This window comes from Triturus cristatus, chromosome 3_1, assembly GCF_964204655.1.
Source record: "Triturus cristatus chromosome 3_1, aTriCri1.1, whole genome shotgun sequence".
Taxonomy (NCBI): domain Eukaryota; kingdom Metazoa; phylum Chordata; class Amphibia; order Caudata; family Salamandridae; genus Triturus; species Triturus cristatus.
The window spans coordinates 423940253-423961232 of record NC_140583.1 but is presented as its reverse complement, the minus strand read 5'-3'; the positions used below and the strand labels follow the sequence as shown (position 1 = coordinate 423961232).

Sequence of the window (20980 nt, the reverse complement as noted above, 5' to 3'; positions counted from 1 at the left end):
CCCGGGAATCAGGCAGCTTTGCCTGGTTGTGGGCATGGTGCAAGAGAAGATGCCACAGGAAGTCAGGTGAGGCTGAAGCCTGATGGTGGGCGAGGCTCTGTACGGAAGCAGAGAGCCCCACGTGTGTCTGCGGATTAGCGAGACCGGTGGCCAGAGGAGACGAACCGGAGCCTCGCTGGCTCCACTCCGTGGCTCCCTGCGTTCGCAGGCTAAAAGAAGGAGAGAGAGCCCATACCAGGAATGGAGGAGCTCTACAGGCGGCAGGCAAGATTTGGGAGGCTGCGTTCCCCCCCCTCTTCATGCAGCAGCACCCAAGTAGCTGCCCTCTGGATACTGAGACCGGCCCACGAGCACCTGGAGTACAGGGCGAGTCCGGATAGCACGGACAGCTGCTATCTTACTCCTGGTGGGGGTGCCTCAGATTCTGGCAGTACGGGTCGCGTTGGCTACACAGAGGGGCTGTGCCTCAACCAAAATCTCATATTTAGTAACAACAAGAGCACCCAAAGGGGTCAGCTAGGGACCTTGGGAGTTAAGTGATTATAAACAACAGTTGTCCCTAGTCATAGGAGGAATAGGGTTAGTAATAAATAAGGACCCGAATCAGTACTTATCAGAAAAAGACTTATCCAGCCGGACAGAGGTCATGAATTTTACTAATGTACAAAGATAATCAAAATTAAGAAGGTTGATGAAGTGGGACACAAGCCTGCGTCCAGTACACACATTAGGTCATAGAAACAAGGAGGTTCAGGCATGAATACATAGTTTGTTTATAGGAATCATCAATACTTGAGAGAACAAACATTTCAAACAACACCCTTATGTGTCAAAATCATGTTTTTAAACATTTCGGGTATTTATGATTGTCGACGGCGTTTCGATCCTATTAAACAAATGCAAGGATCATCATCAGGACAAAGAACAATAATGCCTGTGCGATAAACCTGAATAACCTTAAGGAAGAAAGGGAGAAGAGAGAGAAGGTATTTAAAATACTTATTAGACATGACTGATTTAAGGACAAAAGCAGGACCAAAATTCGCTAAAAGCACCAATTGCTCATAATAATACTAAAGTTGCAGGGCGAAAATTCATTGCTTCAGTAGTAAGGTGAAGCGATAATGAGTGAGATTGACAATCGAATTGCGGTGAAAATTGGAAGATAATGGAAACCGATATGATAAAGGAATTGAATTAAAGAGAAAGTAAAGAGGAAGGGACATCACGAGGCAAGGTACCGTAAGGTCAAAAAATATAGTCAGAAGCCGTACAGTCACGATATAGATGGAATAAACAGACAGGCGTGCAGTCACAATATTGCCACGGTGTGTGCGTTCAGGTGCATGCTATACAGGTACATGCTAAACAAGTTACGATATCAAGTGGCAGTGGATAATTACGATGCTAGTGGTGGCCGGGAAACAGGGTACGTAGTGAAGGGAATTTAAGGGGTAAGCCAGGGTAAAAAAACTCACCGCAGCCGCGGTAGATTCAGAACCGATTGCTGGAAGAGAGGGGAACGGAATTAGTGAGGGGAGTGAGTGTGAGCGGAAATAGGTCACAAGGAGAAATACTTACTAAAATTAAAAGCGGCGAGACGTAGTCGGAGGCTAAGTCATGTAATTGTTTTCTCAACTTGGCTCAGGTGACCAAGGATTCGTGGACCTGGAATGAGGTTCCTATGGAGCGGGAGGAGGGAGGAGGAAGTTAGCGAATGAAGGAGGTGAGGAAGGTGAAAAACTAGTCTGTGCTGTCGGGACACTTACCGATGTGGTAGTGGTCTTGCTAGAGAACCGACGATGCGGGAGCAGGAACCGGCAATGGGACTGCTAATGGGAACCCGGAAGCATGCGTGTATAACCACGTGAAGGTGGGCCGGGCTAATGCTGGTAAAAAGTGTGAAAGGACTAGAGTAGAGTGGGAAGTGGAATTGAGCGGACATCTTAAGGTGGTGTTGAAAGAGGGGAATTAAGCCAGTTTATGAAAAAGGAAAGAAATATATATATAATTAAAAGGAAAAAATGGAAAAAGGAGGACAGTGTCAGAATTTAAGGATTGGTCGTGAGCACATAATGTATTACAGAGGGGAAGGTGCAACGGTGGCACAAAATAACATACTCATGCTTACAATTCACAAAACGAATAGACAATTAAATTTGTTCTACAGTTCTGGATTTTCAAGGGAATGTACTTCTGAATCAAGTGACGGTAGTCCAGTCTTCAAGTCGATTAAGCCCCGTATTCAGGCTATCAGTTTTAAGGATCCATTTGAGTTCTTCTTTACTTAGAATTTTGGTGATGTCGCCACCCCTTGGTGGTAGCTTTACGACAGAAATCACAGTCCAACGTAGTTGATCCTCAGAATGGTTTTTCTCAAGAAAATGTTCAACCAGGGGGGCATTGAGAATTTTACAGCGAATTCTGCTCCTGTGTTGTGAAATGCGCAAGCGAATCTTTTGCGTGGTTTGACCAACATAGATTTTGTCGCATGGACAGAAAATAGCATAGATCACATTAGTCGTGTTGCAGTTGGTAAAAAATTTAAGTTCATTTCTGATGTCACCAAAAACAAATGTTTTACATTCAATAGTCAATGGACAAACAACACAATTGCCACATTTGGCATGACCAGTTAATGGGGGAAGTGACCAGAGTTCATTCAGAGTATTCAAATTGGCAATTACAGGAAGGGCCGCACGGACCAAATGGTCTTTAATGTTTTTATTCTTCTTGAATGCGAATAAAGGTCGATCAACCACGAGATTACCTGCATTCAAGATGGGCCAATTTCGTAGAATTGTTTTACGTATAGCGCTCGAGATTGTGGAGAATGTGGTAACACAAACTAGTCTTTTGGACTCCTGTTTGGTTTTTGGTTCTAAAAGGGATTCACGAGGGTTGTACCACGCGCGTTTCATGGAGTTGCGCACTAGTCTGCGTGGGTAGCCTCTTTTGAGCAGTTTCTGGCAAAGCACTTTGGCTTCAAAAAAGTAATCTCGAGCGCTATACGTAAAACAATTCTACGAAATTGGCCCATCTTGAATGCAGGTAATCTCAAGAAGAATAAAAACATTAAAGACCATTTGGTCCGTGCGGCCCTTCCTGTAATTGCCAATTTGAATACTCTGAATGAACTCTGGTCACTTCCCCCATTAACTGGTCATGCCAAATGTGGCAATTGTGTTGTTTGTCCATTGACTATTGAATGTAAAACATTTGTTTTTGGTGACATCAGAAATGAACTTAAATTTTTTACCAACTGCAACACGACTAATGTGATCTATGCTATTTTCTGTCCATGCGACAAAATCTATGTTGGTCAAACCACGCAAAAGATTCGCTTGCGCATTTCACAACACAGGAGCAGAATTCGCTGTAAAATTCTCAATGCCCCCCTGGTTGAACATTTTCTTGAGAAAAACCATTCTGAGGATCAACTACGTTGGACTGTGATTTCTGTCGTAAAGCTACCACCAAGGGGTGGCGACATCACCAAAATTCTAAGTAAAGAAGAACTCAAATGGATCCTTAAAACTGATAGCCTGAATACGGGGCTTAATCGACTTGAAGACTGGACTACCGTCACTTGATTCAGAAGTACATTCCCTTGAAAATCCAGAACTGTAGAACAAATTTAATTGTCTATTCGTTTTGTGAATTGTAAGCATGAGTATGTTATTTTGTGCCACCGTTGCACCTTCCCCTCTGTAATACATTATGTGCTCACGACCAATCCTTAAATTCTGACACTGTCCTCCTTTTTCCATTTTTTCCTTTTAATTATATATATATTTCTTTCCTTTTTCATAAACTGGCTTAATTCCCCTCTTTCAACACCACCTTAAGATGTCCGCTCAATTCCACTTCCCACTCTACTCTAGTCCTTTCACACTTTTTACCAGCATTAGCCCGGCCCACCTTCACGTGGTTATACACGCATGCTTCCGGGTTCCCATTAGCAGTCCCATTGCCGGTTCCTGCTCCCGCATCGTCGGTTCTCTAGCAAGACTACTACCACATCGGTAAGTGTCCCGACAGCACAGACTAGTTTTTCACCTTCCTCACCTCCTTCATTCACTAACTTCCTCCTCCCTCCTCCCGCTCCATAGGAACCTCATTCCAGGTCCACGAATCCTTGGTCACCTGAGCCAAGTTGAGAAAACAATTACATGACTTAGCCTCCGACTACGTCTCGCCGCTTTTAATTTTAGTAAGTATTTCTCCTTGTGACCTATTTCCGCTCACACTCACTCCCCTCACTAATTCCGTTCCCCTCTCTTCCAGCAATCGGTTCTGAATCTACCGCGGCTGCGGTGAGTTTTTTTACCCTGGCTTACCCCTTAAATTCCCTTCACTACGTACCCTGTTTCCCGGCCACCACTAGCATCGTAATTATCCACTGCCACTTGATATCGTAACTTGTTTAGCATGTACCTGTATAGCATGCACCTGAACGCACACACCGTGGCAATATTGTGACTGCACGCCTGTCTGTTTATTCCATCTATATCGTGACTGTACGGCTTCTGACTATATTTTTTGACCTTACGGTACCTTGCCTCGTGATGTCCCTTCCTCTTTACTTTCTCTTTAATTCAATTCCTTTATCATATCGGTTTCCATTATCTTCCAATTTTCACCGCAATTCGATTGTCAATCTCACTCATTATCGCTTCACCTTACTACTGAAGCAATGAATTTTCGCCCTGCAACTTTAGTATTATTATGAGCAATTGGTGCTTTTAGCGAATTTTGGTCCTGCTTTTGTCCTTAAATCAGTCATGTCTAATAAGTATTTTAAATACCTTCTCTCTCTTCTCCCTTTCTTCCTTAAGGTTATTCAGGTTTATCGCACAGGCATTATTGTTCTTTGTCCTGATGATGATCCTTGCATTTGTTTAATAGGATCGAAACGCCGTCGACAATCATAAATACCCGAAATGTTTAAAAACATGATTTTGACACATAAGGGTGTTGTTTGAAATGTTTGTTCTCTCAAGTATTGATGATTCCTATAAACAAACTATGTATTCATGCCTGAACCTCCTTGTTTCTATGACCTAATGTGTGTACTGGACGCAGGCTTGTGTCCCACTTCATCAACCTTCTTAATTTTGATTATCTTTGTACATTAGTAAAATTCATGACCTCTGTCCGGCTGGATAAGTCTTTTTCTGATAAGTACTGATTCGGGTCCTTATTTATTACTAACCCTATTCCTCCTATGACTAGGGACAACTGTCAACCAAAATCTCAGCGCGATCCAGCAGCTATGCCATGTGTTCATAGGCAGCTGCCTTGTGCCTGAGGGGAGTTTGTCTTCTGGGAAGCCCATTCCCTAACAGGGGCACAGGAGTGAGGTGCCCTAATGGCGATGAGGATGCAGAGACAGTGAATATGCCCTCTAGGCAAATCAGGGCTCCCCGCAGTTACGGGCCTGTTGTGCTAAGGCTATGTGTACACAAATAATGCTGAAAGGTGCACTGCTGCTAATTGCGTGTATGCCGTAGTGTACGGGGTTACTGTCTCTATAATGTGTTTCTAATGTGTGCACCTTGCCGGTTTATTTTCCTAGGGTGCACTGTGGCTAATTTTGTGCAAGAACAAATGTGCTGTGTCGTCATTTGTGTTATGCCTAATGTGATGTGCACAAAGTACTTGGTGCATAGTGTGATTAGATCTGCTCCAGAAAGTCTGTAAGCACGATATCTCCCTACTGCTGTGCACAGCTGAAGTGTGCACCTGATGAGTGATTATGGTGCACTGTTGCTGATCATATTTTGCATAATATGTTTATGCTAAGGGTCACTGAGGTGGACTGCTAGTTTAGGATAGATGCCTAAGGTGGTTTATGCCTGATCTAATGTGATTTATATGCATAATGTGTTTATGTTTCTAATGCGATATAATGCGGAGTACAGTATTTTACCAATAGTTAATGGTTGTTTTATATTTGCTACTTGTGCTTTGTGATTGTTCTGATTGGCCCTGTCCTATATATACTCCCCTGTGAATATTGCCTCGTGCCAGTTGGCACAGTGTATATGTGTGATTATGATTCTAATGTGTTTTGGATAATACAAAGGCTATTTTTATATAACCTTGTGTGGAGTTTCCTTTGTAGTGTGCCTAGTGTGTTGCTGCTGTGTGTGTGTGTGTTGCACAAACACTTTACACATTGCCTCTGGGATAAGCCTGCCTGCTCGTGCCAAGCTACCAAGGGGGTGAGCAGGGGTTATCTACAGCGTGTAACTCCCTGCCCTGACTAGAGTGGTGGTTTCTGCCTGGCTTTGGTGTATGCTCTAGCCAACCAGAAATCCCATTTCTAACAACCGGTGTACAAGGAGATTTAGTATTCAAAAACAGATATTCATTCTGGCTTGAATATCCCAGTATCCTGGCTTCATTTGCGATCGTGAGAATAAGTTGTTGGAGTTCTCGGGTAGGGTCAGTATGTAATCTACAATAGTGATCAGTGTTGGCTAGTTGTCGTAATATTTCAGTTTTGTATTGCTCAACCGCTTGGATAACAATGCCACCCCCTTTTTTGCTGGTTTGAAAATCAGGGATTGGTTATTCTTGAGCTCAAGCACGGCCTTTTTCTCATCCAATGATATGTTGTAGGGAATGAATCGGCGTGTGGCATCAAATTGTGAACTCTCATTGAGGCACAATCTCTCGAAGGTCAGTAATTCGCCTGGTATTATATTGGAGGAAGGAGAGAAGGTCAAAGAGGGTCGGCAGGGGGTATTTGATGTATTACCCTCAGTGAACTTGAGTAGAAAGTATGCATATAGTTTCTCTATCTCTGGTATCCTGGACTTTATAGCCCCTTTACAACATAAAAATGCCTCCTCCAAAATCTCCAAACCTTGGTTCAACGTCAACTTGAACTCGGAATGTCACAATCTAAGGGCAGCTGAAAGATTGTGGAGATCCATACCCTCCACCGAACATCTAAATCACCTTAGATCTGTTAGGAACTCTTCAAAAGAAAAATCAAGAGGGCAAAGGCAGAATTCTTCCGAAACCAACTTAATCAAGCCAAATACTGCCCTAAGAAACTATCTGAAATTGTTAAACAACAATTGGTCAAAGCACCTAACTGCCCTGATCTTGGTGACTGCTATCCAACATGTGACGAATTGGCTTCCTTCTTCATTGGAAAAACAAAAAGTATTAATATCGATCTAGAATCAAAGAGGGCTCTGCTTCAACTTCTGGGGTTTGCTGCTCCTCCTGCCCCTCCAATGCCTCTTGGGATATGTTCACGCCTCTAAATGAAAGCAACATCTACAACACTCTTCTAGCCATCAAACCGTCTAACCACTTCAACAATGCAGACAGTGCAGATCTCAACAGCTTCCGCCCTATCTCCAATATCCCCACTATGGCAAAACCTCTAAAAAAGGGCCTGCAATCGCAACTCTGCATACAAATTGAGAAATTTCAACTCTTGGATCACCATCAATCTGGCTTTTGGCGAGGTCACAGCATGGAATCTGCACTCATTCCCATTATGGATGACATTTTAAAAATTCTAGACCAAAATTAATCTTGCCTCCTGATTCTCCTTGACCTGTCATCTGCATTTGACACTGTTAATCACGACAAACTACTATCCATTCTTGAACACAGGATGTGCCTTTCAGGGATTTGATGCAATGGTTTACTTCGTTCCTACACAACAGTTCCCAAAGAGTCAAGGTGAATCATTCTCTCTCTCAGCCCTCTACAGTAACCATGGGGGTTCCTCAAGGGTCTGCCCTGTCCCCCATACTCTTCAATTTATTCTTGGAACCACTAGCAAATGCTCTGAACTCCACAAACATTCTTTTTCATGTGTATGCGGAAGACTTCATTACACTCAACTCTACCCTGTTGAACATGCAAAACTGACTGACGGAGAACCACCTCTTGCTCAACACCTCCAAAACAGAATTCCTCCATATTGCTCCCCCTAATCACACTCCCAAGCTCGACCTTTGGATGAAACATCTCTCAGCTTTCAACTGTCCTCCCCACATTATTGAGTCAGCGAAACCCCTCGGAATTACAATGGACATGCACTTGAAAATGAAGAATCATATCCGCAATGCAACCAATGGAGCTAAATACCAATGAGTTTACTATGGAAACTCAAGCCATTCCTCCCACAGGATGACTTTCAGCAGGCGATGCAATCTATTGTACTCCCAAGGCTAGACTACGGGAGTGCCATGCTTTATGGTCTTCCCAAACATTGCCTGCTTGACTCACAAAGCCCTACATTTCAAGACCCCCATTTATCTGGCTCAAAAGATAGAATTATCAGGGGGTTACAGATCATCAAGAAGTGCAAGTTCATTGCTTCTGAAACCACAGATCTTCCACAAAAAGAGAACGAGTCCACTCTTCTGATGCCATGATTGTTTACTACATTGTTGTACACCTAGGTAGCTAGTGTTGCCATTGTACACACATATTTGTAATGAATGTTCATTTACCTCGACTGTATCCTTACTATCCTAAATGTGAAGCGCTCTGATACCTGCTGGGGTCTTGTTTGCTCTGTACTAAACTTTATTAAAAAACCATGTGAATTGCTAAACCAATATTTTACAACTGACCAGATTCCTTCTAAATGAAAACATGCCAAAGTTGTACCTCTCTTAAAGAAACCATCATTGGATCCGGCCAAACCAGTAACTGTTAGGCCCATTTCCCAACTCAAGTTCTTGTCCAAAGAGCGGAAAAACATTTCAACCAGCAGCTGATGAGATTCATTGAGGAGAAAGAGCTCTTGCATGAGACCCAATCAGGGTTCTGTCCCCAATACAGCACAAAATCTGCGCTATTGCTTGCTTATCAGTCTTTGAGACCCACTGTTGATGGGGACAAGACAGACCCGCTGGTCTTGCTGGACTTGAGTGCGGCCTTCGACACCGTATCCCATGGCATTCTTCTTGAACATTTCTGTCGATTCGGCGTCGGGGATCTAGCTCTGAGATTGCTGGCAGATTTCCTTCAGAACTGTACCTTTTAGATGATTGAACAGCCATGTATTTCTGAGGCCTTCTCACTGCAGCAGGGAGTGCCTGATTTAATTCAATATATACATGCACCCCCTTGCTGATGTGGTTGAGCGCTATGGCTTTAAAATTGTGTCGTACTCCAATGACACTCAGCTAATTGTCAACTTGACACATAGGTGAAGGGTCTTCTGCAGCCAATTTCAGAGCTTCTCTACTAGGTTTAGTAAAATGGATGGACCACAACTGCCTCAAATTAGATGCTGAAAAACCTGAGGTGTTGGTTCTGAGGAAACAAGCTTCAATCTGGTCCACTGCCTGGTGGCCAGGTGCCTTAGGAGCGATTCCAACCCCTAAGCAGAAGGTTATGAACTTTGTAATATGGTTTGACAATACTGTATCTTTTGACAGTCGGATAGTTAGTCTAAAGAGGCTACGCAAGATCCTGGGCTTTCTTCACAACACAGCCAGGAAGACAGTAGTCCAAGCTTCTATGGTCCCAAGACTACTATTGTAATGTGATCTGTCTTGGGGCCAACCAAGGTAGGTTAAGAATGCTTCAAAGATTACAGAATGCTGTGGCACAGATGTTATTGACCATTCCTAAATACTTTTCTACAGGCACAGTTCTCTGCAAACTCCACTAGCTTACACTTAGGAAAAGAGTTTCTTTTAAAGCGTTATGCTCTTGCCATAAAATCTTGAACCAGAAGGGTCCTCAAAACCTTCAGCCTTTGATTAATCCCTATCACTATGCTTTATCTCGGGAAGGGTAGTGAAAATAGCTTGAAGTCTACCCCTTGGGAAATCTAAAATGATGCAACCTTCAGAACATGTTTGGCTTCATTTTGGCTCTCCACCCTGTATGAAATAGCTGATAAACAATTGGCCACTCACAGATGGGCACGTAGTCCACCAATTCTTCAGCCTGAGGTAACTGTAAATAAAGAGGGCAAATTCCGACTAAATGTATCTACCTCCTGCAGTGGCTCAAAGAAATGTACTTGAAGCATCCTGAGCACAAAGAAGAGTAACACATGGCTAAGAAGATGATTTAAGCAATGACCATAACATTGAAAATCCATTCAACAATGAACTACTGTAGGCTCACCTTCCTCTAAACTTCCTCCTAACGGCTCATGAAAAGCCTTTTAGTCCCTCAGTTGGTCACTTTCATCGAGAAAACAAACCCAAATTAACTGCAGGACATCTTGGAAGCCACAAGATATTGTCTTTAGTCCTAATTCCATATAAAAAAGGAATGAAATGATTGATTTGAAAATTAAACTGTCATCTTAATTGTTGTATTGCTAAGAAATGGTGTCATATCAAAGGTGAGCTGGCTGGAGTCACTACAAGCTCAGCTGGAAACTCATGCATGACAAGAATAACACTGTTGAATTGCTGATACTCTTGTGACCAATGGGTATGCAGATGTAACAAGACCGTTGTATGTTTAGCATTTCCCAATGTCCAGTAACTGCACAGGTTATCAAATTAAATGACCGTGGATCATGTCTGAGATTGAGCCTGCTGATGGACCAATACTTTCTGCATGTAAAATGTGTCCCTGGTCTGAATTGAAATCTAATGAATGGCTCCTCCTGTTGGAAGTGGCTCACATTTCTTGCAGTTGATAACAAATCTGTGGTCTACCAGGTGTTTGCACATCATCTCCAACTCCTGCAACACCTTATGGGACGAGGGAGCATGTATAATACAATTGGGTATAATCCTGATTCTCCTAGATGAACCACAGCCATGATCAAACCCAGCACGTTTGGGATTTCAGATTGATTCAGAAAACATAAAATGGAACTCCCTTCTGGACAGCAAAGCAGAGGAACTGACTTCCAAGGATCTGGTGCTCTCGGGCCTGGAAGAAAACACTTATTTGCTTGCGAATCAATATATAACATCTGGATTTCAATGAATGACGCTGACAGTGCTCATCTGTGCATTACCTTTAGGTGGATGAACATCCCACACCCAAAGACTATGTAGAAAGTCTATAAAATAAACTTGTGTACTCTACTGATCCACTGCTAGGGCTAAAACTGTTTCCTTCTTTATTAGTTTGTATAAACTTTAAATAATATTTCATGCTGCCTTTGTGCCTTGTCTCAGGTTTTCTGATTATACCAAGATGCCAGTGGAGGAGAGGGGAATTTGATAGAATAGCCCTCTGGACTGCCTCAAAGTCCCCACATTTGAAGACTACTTCACCCATGCTCAAGTGAAGTGGTGACCTCCCCTCCCTACAGGTCACTCATGATTCAAGCTTGCAACAGTCAAGAGTGCTGCATCTTTGAAAGAGAAGCTGGTTAATTTTGCTGATATACTTTATTTGCTGGTTCTTGCTCACTATCTGTGAATGTGGGGTGGATTGCTGTTGATGGAAGAATTGTTAAAAAGGCCTATGATGTGGGAAGATGCCTACATCTTCTTCAGAGAGTATTTCCCTTCTTAAATTACTGATCTGTCAACTTCTCCCAAAATACCTCATACCCATTCAAATGTAGCAGCTTTATAAGAGGTATTGGCATTTCAGTTCCAGAGGTGTAGAGTTTTATGTGCAACAATGGTATTCTCCATCCTCCACTAAGGAAGGCCACTGACCTCACTACATAAAATGTCAAGTGGGAGCGGAACTCTACAAGTGACTAACATTCTTCATCTTCCTCAAATGCCCTGATAAGCTGGTTACAATCTAAGAGAGGAAACTGTAGTGTGAGTGTGGCATTGAGATTTGCTCATAATGATGGCTGTGTGCCTCAATAGACTTTCTAAAGAGGAGAATCTACGTTCTTGTCAATAAGATTTCTTTCCAATGCATCATCCGCTGTTGATACTCTACTCAGACAAAACCAATGAGAACAGCATCAGATATAAACTTAGTGTTGATCAAAAGAGGCTATTTCAGCATGAACAGAGGGGTGCAAATGTGGCATCCTTAAGGTATTGGTCAAATCACAAGTGTTGCATAGCAACTCTGTTTTGCAGTTGTCCATACTGATTCTTATTCAATTATTATGAATATCCATACCAAGCCTGGGATCCTCTTCCCCCACCTCTACCTCAGAGGTGCCAGTACCCCAGATTTCAGAGGTGCCATCTTGGTGTATTTATCCTGATTATGAAATAAGGTCATAGACTTAGCCGGAGGCTGCCTAATTCTGCTCTCAGACATGCTGCATTTCCTGTTTCCCTTGATATATCTCAAGTATTGTTTGCACAGACGAAAATAGGGTCTAATAGATGAAAGGGATCTTGCTGTTTACTACTATGGGTGGGTTACCTCAACTTTACCATTCCCTCCATATTATAAGATACAGATATATCACAGTAACAACACCAGCACTCAGTATGTCAAAAGGTGGACAAAGAGATATCCGTATGGACCTCAATATTAATGGCTTCTCTTGATGCTCACGTACAAGAATCGAACTTCAGCACTTGCACTGCTGCAGTTAACCTCATGACTGAATAGATGGTTATGCATGCACACTAGAGTGGGCCAATTTATTATATATAATTCTGTTCCGTTGGAGAGACAGCAAACCTTCCTGGTGTGCCAGCAGTACATTTATCTAAGCCAGACCTCACAAAGACCTGTCATATCTATTTATCAGTGATCAAATCTACTCTAGCTCTCCTAGCATTCCTGATTTCCCTTGAGGACAAACACAGAGGGGTATCAAAATATCAGGGTTCAAAGCTAAACTGCAGCAGTGGGCACAATATTGATGCAGCCTTTCCTACAGAGTAAGGAAAAACAGTCACTGAAAATGCAATAGGCCTGTATTTTTATTAGTGATTAGTGCTATTTTATGGATGAATGTGTAATGTGGTATATGGACATAGTCATGTTGGTGTGAGCTACATTCCATTGCTGTAGCTCCCTCACCTATTCATCCATCTATGTGCCACCTTCAGCCACCCGCATACTCCTCACATCCAGAAGTTCCTCCAGCCCCACAAGCCCACAGAAACATGCACAAAATTAACCATCAATTACCAAGCAATTTCAGTATCAAAAAGCCATAAGCATTGGCTTTGCCAATGCCTCTTTATTTTGTTGAGGACATGCTATGTCACATACGCTGAGAGTGAGACAGCAGCCCAATGCAGACTATATAAAAGCGTATTTTACTGCATCGCCATATAGTGGTTTGATGAGACCAGAGGCATGTTGACATTTTAGAGTGTAACGGGGTGGTTTCTAAGCGATGAGTCATTTTACAAATATCAAAATACATGGCAACAATCCAGAGAGCGTTATCTCTAGTAAATGCGTCATATTTTACAATTTATTTTGGTTTCCTAAAAACTGATACATGAAAAACAGCAGCAGCCCAACAAAGAGGGCACCTTCAAACAGAATGTTTCCGCAGTTCGTGCACAATACAGCATTTTTTTCGGGTGGTGTGGCATTTGTTCAATATATTTTTGGTTTGGTTCCAAATTTGCAGATTATGTGTGATTTCCTACTGTGTGTTGCGTAGGCAAGCACATATTTCATTTCAAAGTGCCAGAATCGAAAATTTAAAGCGTTTTCCCTCGAGCTGAATTGTGGATTTACATAATATGTTAATGTCCAGTTCTCGGCATCAGTGATGCAGGCCACTTTGTTCGTCACAAGCATTAAATCTTCAATTGTTGGTCATTCAATTAAATAACGCCCCTGGCCTCTGTTCTCGGAGACAGTGTGCAGACCTGATTTCAGCACATGGTATAACTTCTCCACTTGTCAACGCTTTTTTTTTATGTGCAGTAGCTTGAAAACAGAAATACACATCTAAAACCATCTAAGATGGCAATAAAATGGGAATATTTAGAGAATATTCTAAACACTCTGGGGCTTATTTACAACCCACCAGGTCAGGTGAACACACCCGAGTGACGGGGGATTCATAGCAGTTCTGGACAATGATACAACTAGCTGGGGAAAAGAAAGGGCTCCCAGTCCTCCTCAAACTGATGACGAGGCAGAAGCCAAAGGGTTTGTTCAGGTAGCCGAATAAACAACAGGAAGTGAGTTTGAAAGCACGTTCAGACAAAAAAGAACACAGCATAGCTCAGAGAGAAGGAGGCAATCTAGCGGGATTTAGAGGAAAAGCACAAACTGAGCAGAGAGCGAGAGAGAGTTTACACCCTGGAAGCACAGCAAGAACAGAGTGCAGCGCGACTGCCACCTGAGGAGAGTGGGGGAAGGTACAGAGCACAATTCAGGGCAGAATTAGAGGAGAGTCTTCCGTTTGGGATCCGCGCCTCATCAGATCGTCAACGTGTGAGAGGGGCAGACCAAGTAACAAGAGGTCAAGGTAGCCTGGTGCATACTGAACTAAGATGTAGGAGAAGTAAGATGGCACCTTTGCGTTCGCACAAGGGGAGCAACAATGAAGTATTTCACTGGTCCTGAAAGCGTAGGACACATAGATGGACCTCAAGGGAGATATTGGCCCGAGAGAAAGGTGAGATCTTCGCATGGCCATTTTTGCCATCTGCTTGTCTGCTGGACCGTGGGCAAGGACCAGTATGACAGACCTTAGCCAGAAGGGGGATCCTTTGAACCAGAGGTGGAAGACTGCATCCTGCACAGAGGGGGTGATACCAAATGGAACTTCTCCTTCATGCAGGATTGCCTAAGAAAATGGGAACGCTATGTTAGGGAAAGACCAGTGGAGCTCTCACAAGCCAAAATGTACCCGCTACTACAGAATGGCACGTCATGGGCCATCTATGTGCCCTGTGCTCATATAGATAGAGAAGGGCTAAGGACCAAATTGCCGCCTTTGCTGGATGTAGTGGGGAAATGGATCTTATTTTTTTGAGAAGAACACCGCTGGAGTAAATCTAGAAATAGGCGATGTTAAAAGTCAGCTAAGTAGCCTCATCACAGAGTAGACTAACACGGTGTTCGCCAGAGCTCACATCCCAGAAGTCATGCTGACACTGGCGTAACGAAAGTTGAGGGGGCCCCCTGCAAGGTAGAAGGTGGGGCCCCCGTTCCGGACTGAATCCGGAGCTCTAAGGACGGACTACTGTGCTGAGGAGGCCCCCTGAAGCTCGGGCGGGCGTGCGGGGGCCTGTTTACGCCACTGCATGCTGACAAATACCGAGCAATTCGTACAGGCACAAACTATGGATGGCCCTGAGGGAAATGTTCCCGGGCCTCCCTGATATAGTTGAGTTAATGGCAGAAACTGTGAAACCTGGAGAGACCATAACTGAGTTTCTGGAGAGAATGAGGGAATGGTGGGGACAGGAGACTGGAGAGTCATTGATTGACATGGGCCTGCAAGTCGCTTTCTTTGATAATATCCTCAAAAAGTGGCTGCCCACTGAGATGCATAGCAGTTTGGACAGTCTATCGGGGTTGGACACCAAACCCTGGCGGGAGATCCAAGATCACATATTACACTATTACAAAAAAGAAACAGGAAAAGGACAGGGAGAAACAGGCGAGGCGTCACTACGTTGGTCCAAAGCAAGTTGAAAACGACCACCTTCGAGGAGGCTGCATTGGCCACGAATGTTCAAATGGCATCAGTCTTGAAAGGGGGCTCCACTGCTAAACACCAGAGGGTTCAACTTAACTATAACAGCAGACATCAGGGAGGTTGGCAGTAGCCAAACCTTGGAGAATGTTACTTTTGCCACAGAATGAGCCACATGGCCGACCGATGGAAGCTAAAAGCATATCATGAACAGAGGTCGATAAACCTTGGCCAGTCATTGCAAAACCCCCATCCACAAAACCAAGACCAGGGGAACCCGAATAGACTCTACACACAGCCTCAGGGAAGTCAGTAAGCTACCATGCCACCGTCACAGGAATCAGGTAGTTGGACAAATGAGTGGCATTAGCAACAGACAGGAACCCCAGCCCAACAGGGACTGGGGCCACAACTGCACCAGGGAGGGGTAACTGTCTGGGGAGGAAACGCTTTCGTGCAAACACAGAACCCAATGGTGCAGTAAGTCAAAACCCCCATTGCTAAGCATCCACTTCATGCGCACCTCACAATTCACTGTACCAAAACTCAAAGAAGGACCAATGAGAAAACACTAGGAATTCAAGCCTTGACTTGCACTTGGGAATTCAGGGCGGCTGGATGGGTTTTGTGGATCGTGTAGCCTTACTAGAGTGTGCCATTCAGGGTGCCTGAGGGAGCCTAGGCCCCACTTTGCTGTTGATCCACTAGGACGGGCTGGCTGAGCACACCCCAGGGGGAGAGTAGTCTGACGAGGGGGCAGGGCAGCTACCCGTCCAGTCCTTAAAGGCATGCACCCAGGTGCCTGCACCCACAAGTCAATTGGGATGGGTTCCAATTACCAAATTGTAAGGACCCCAATTTCGGGACCCCAGCCGGGACCAAAATTCCTTTATGGTTTAAGGCTCCCACCGCTCCCCAAAAAAGCCAGCACACTCCAGCCAATGGAGGCCCCCTTTAAGTTCCAAAACAAAGCTATCCTCCAGTGTCAAGAGCCAGGTTTCCTGTACACTTGGGATAATGAAGACCCCATAACTTTCACCACACAAGATCTGACAGGGTGCAATGAGTCAGTTGGAAGACTAGGTCCGCCTGAATAACCAACTGTCCCAGTCCATCACATTCAATTGAAGAATTTTGATGAGTTCTCAACCTTAAAATCCAGATTCTCCATGAAGCTATATTTTTCCTCCCTTCTCCCTCAAGATTTTCCAAGTGTCCAAACCCTGTTCCCCTACAGAGTAATGATAGAAGCATGCCACCGGTTAGAAGCTCCTAGTCACAGCTAGGCATCGCAGGCCCAAACACCCAGGAAAATACATGGTCCGAGGGAGAGGAGAGTGCCTGGGAAATGAGAGTCTGCAAGTCCATCACAGCTCTGTTCGAGATACATACACAAGAATGTGCTCACCCTCATATTAGGCCTAGCAATCAGCCAAATACACCAGGTCTTACACACACCACCTGAAGGAATCAGTAAGCCCAATCTCAGACACTAGAAGGGAAGAGGAAACCCCTAATTGTATGGAAACTTACACTGCATTCCTTGTGTTTCAGAGGTAAAAGAGCCATTCCACTGGGAACAAATGAAAACTGTGCCACAGAACTGCACATTCGGGACATGCACTGGGGCACCTCCACGCTGATGGATACCTACTGACAATGTGGTGAGTTTGGCAACTCTCATCTCATCCCTCATCATCGTACATACCCCAACCCTGGTCATTCCTGGAGAAGATCTGTCAGAATTGCACCAACATCCTCTAAAGGAGGAGACAACTCTGTTGCATCAGGCTCAAGAAAAAAGAACTGCTGAGTACTTTGGCTGTGCTCAGTACAAGAACATATTGGAAGAATTCAGACTATTTTGAGACACACAAATGAACGCAGGAGGGTCCATACCCTTATTCACAGTGCAGATGTTAGTGAATGCCCAATGGTTACAAATAAACAAGTGGGAATTGCTCAAGATGATGAACACCACTGAGCTTGGCTTTAATGGAATCAAAGCCTCATGGTGATGCATCATCGATATGGGTCCGCAAGGGAGGGAGGGGTGTGTGCCAAGATTGGAGCATTCTGATGCACGCTTATCCCAGGCAATGATCTCGACAGCGGGACTTTTGCTCTTGCCATCCAAGCATAGCACTGTTTACAAAGAGACATGCGTGAGGAGGGAGGTGCCCCTGAGCAGGAATGGTACATGGACTGGTTTTCCTGGCTCCCCGGTAGCTGACTGGACTGTCCACGTCATTGTTGCCCGTTTCTATATTTTTATTGTGTGGTTTCCTGCAATTAGGGGTTTTCTGCTGTAAAAAAGCAGTCCTCAAACTAGGTAGAATGCAAACAACTAGGCAAGTAGTAATTTTCAAAACTGAAGAACAACATGTCCCCAGTAATGTGACTGTTATGAAGTATAAGTAGAGGGGGGAATGTTAATATTGATAAGGTCGATGACAATGTTTATAATGATACACTAGCATATACCAAATAAATTGCATCACTATTAACATACTCGCCCGTCATGATCTCTGCCTCAACCCCGACTCAGAAATACATGGTCCGGCAAGCGCTGCGACCTAGGCCTGAGGTTACTGATTGACACATCACAGATAGAGTGGCACGTAACTGGCAGACAACCCCGTAAACAGGAAGCTCAGGTCCATACTCCAGATAAGCATAGTGACACCACATGGTCCAGGGAGATTGGCCCCAATAAAGCACACATAGCCGCAGGGCTGCGCGCATTCTCAAAACATCATTAAGTCAGATGCCACACGAAGTTAGGAACACAGCAAATCAGGACACAGCACACTCAGCAGATGCAGTGATCACACGACCCTCATTCCGGACATCTGGACACGTTACCGACTGGCCCTTATTGTGTCCACGCAAGGTCAAGGCTCACCTAGATTTATTATCAGGGGCCTTATTCATGACTCCACAGACAAAACCCATGTGTTTTTTTAACAAACAAGGATTGTCAGAAGTATATTTATGTTACCTAAAAACTGTATAAAACTTACTCAGATTGCTTGTACTTTGAGACAGTCCTCAGACCTGTTTCTGTAACTGTGCTCTCAGCCAAAGTGTTTAATTAAACTAACTTTTTCTATTTTGCTAAATGTCTCTTGTATTTTGTTTTTTCAACGTAAATTCATTTTTGAGCAACACAAGTGCTTACAATTTTGACATTTAAGTATGGCAGACACTCCAGTAGCGGTCCGTGGAGGGAGTTCGGTGAGGCAGTGAGGCGGGGCGGGGGAGGGGCATGGTGGGGAAATGTAAACACCGGAATATGGATGAACGGAGGTAAGTACACATTTAAATAAATAAAACAAATTCCTTTGCGCAAGCTGCATCGCAAAATGCGATGCAGCGCGCGCAACAAAATTCATTTTATTTATTTGAATGTGTACTTACCTCCGTTCATCCATATTCCGGTGTTTACATTTCCCCACCATGCCCCTCCCCCGCCCCACTGCCCCACCGAACTCCATCCACGGACCGCTACTGAGACACTCACATAATAAATAATCAGGGTTGGACATAGCTTTCTTTGGGCATTGCTTTGCACTCTTGCAATGGCCCAAAAAATAGTTTTGAGGTACAAAAGTACTGTGTTTCACCTTCATTGATGATGGCATGTCTACTGGAAAAGATGCCTTCCAAAACCTAAAATGTATGTAATATCACATCTGATACATTGGGTAAGTCACAATATCTAGGAGCTTCGCTGGTGCCTTTGTAGAAAAGGGGATGTGCTGACATTGTCTTGATTTCAGTAAATGTTTTGAATGTATATAGGGTAGTCCCTGGTAAGACAAACTATTATTAAGGGAATAGAAAAACTGCTGTAAGAGCTGGTAGGCAATTAACAATTGAGAAGACTACTGCTAATGTTGATTGAATGTAGCATGTCAGTTTATCCCCAACCCACCATAAATTGAATAATTGCACCTAAGACTACTTTTAATAAGATTTTTGTGAAGGTTAAGACCCACATTCTGTGTAATACAATGGATGCATGGAACCTGAAGATGGAAGGAAATGACAAGGTATCTTAGATCAGATGTCGAAATACTCAGATATTTAGTGCAATCTCACATTTTTCCATATCAGAGAATTTCTGAAAATAATCAATTGCTGTTGTATGTTTAGCATCATATTGGATGGAAAAGGAATTGTGATGAAACCTCATGCATATCTTTGAACTGAACAATAGATGAACTCCTGATTTGTAACCTAATAGTTCCAAGCATGCTGTTCTGTCATACTTATAACAGAAATTGAAACTCCAAATCCTAGCATTATTAGCACTATTGGCTGAAAATCAGCACTATGTTGCAAGTCAACTTCATGCCATTGAGTCACATCACAACCATCCTCATTGGAGTGGCCTCATCTAAAAAATTGTGATTGGTTGTCTTTGTCCGAGACCAATATCAATAGCTTTAAGCAAAATCCATGACTGAGAGATTCTGCAGTGTTGGGAACTGTTGTCCAAAATAGGTCAAGAGGAGCTGTGATCATGCCTGATTTTCTAGATAAAGATAGACAATGTAAATTATTATCATTTTGCATTAGTGTATGGAAAATTATCTTCTGTAGGTACCTTGAATGTGGCCCGTCTAGAACTATGCAAAACAATTCTGCCCTTGCTTGATGATCAGAACCTATGCATTTTTGCTCGGTCATGAGTGACACATTCTACTATTCCTGGCTACTTGGCATGGGTGTGCACATTTTACACACTGTGAAAAGGTCATGGGGCCCTAGTTAGGCAATGAACATGTACGGTTTAAAAAGTCTTATTTATTATTAATTTATTTTACTATCTTGATTTCAGTGGCAAAACAAATCGAGTCACCCCCAGGTTTTATGACATCAGTAGCACCATGAGAACTTCAAAATCAAGAGATATCCCACGAAATGGAAACCCGTATAGAGTGTGTGATTTCTGTTATAGGTATTGTTTGTCAAAGTTCTTTATTACATATAGAAAAAGGGTAGCACAACAGTCACAGATTATTGAAATGACCAGTTGTGCATGACTGAAAAATATATCACGTGTTTCTTCCACATATTTGGTATTAAAATTATCCTATGAGTATATAATTTAACAATAACCTGTGACATGTTTTACTTTATCTTTTCAGATGGCATAGAAAGGTTATACTGATTGGGTATTGTATTCATGCATGTTTAAATGCACATTATACTTTGAACCTAGGGGAAGGCTTGAAACATGTAGACCAGGGAGAAATCCACTCATCATAGTGCATATTTCTCCTCCCTCCATTTTAATGATACCAGCTACAGGAATTAATAAAGTGTAGGTTCCACATAGCCAGGTATTTTTTAGACTCTCTCTTTCTGCTGACCCTTCCACTCTTACATTAACACATAGTATTCCTTCACAAAACTGCTCCCACGTCTCCGTCAGTCGTAGCACGCCCCATCCTGGAG

General features: G+C 43.4%; 1 long non-coding RNA gene across 1 annotated transcript in view; it reads left to right on the top strand.

Annotated features, from left to right (window-relative positions):
• Positions 1–20474, top strand: part of LOC146860350 (uncharacterized) — a 45461-nt gene extending 24987 nt beyond the window's left edge. The window contains exons 3-4 of the long non-coding RNA XR_014979142.1: positions 17069–17178; positions 20361–20474. This is a non-coding gene — a long non-coding RNA (uncharacterized LOC146860350). The remainder of the gene's footprint in view (positions 1–17068; positions 17179–20360) is intronic.
• Positions 20475–20980: the final 506 nt, after the last annotated feature.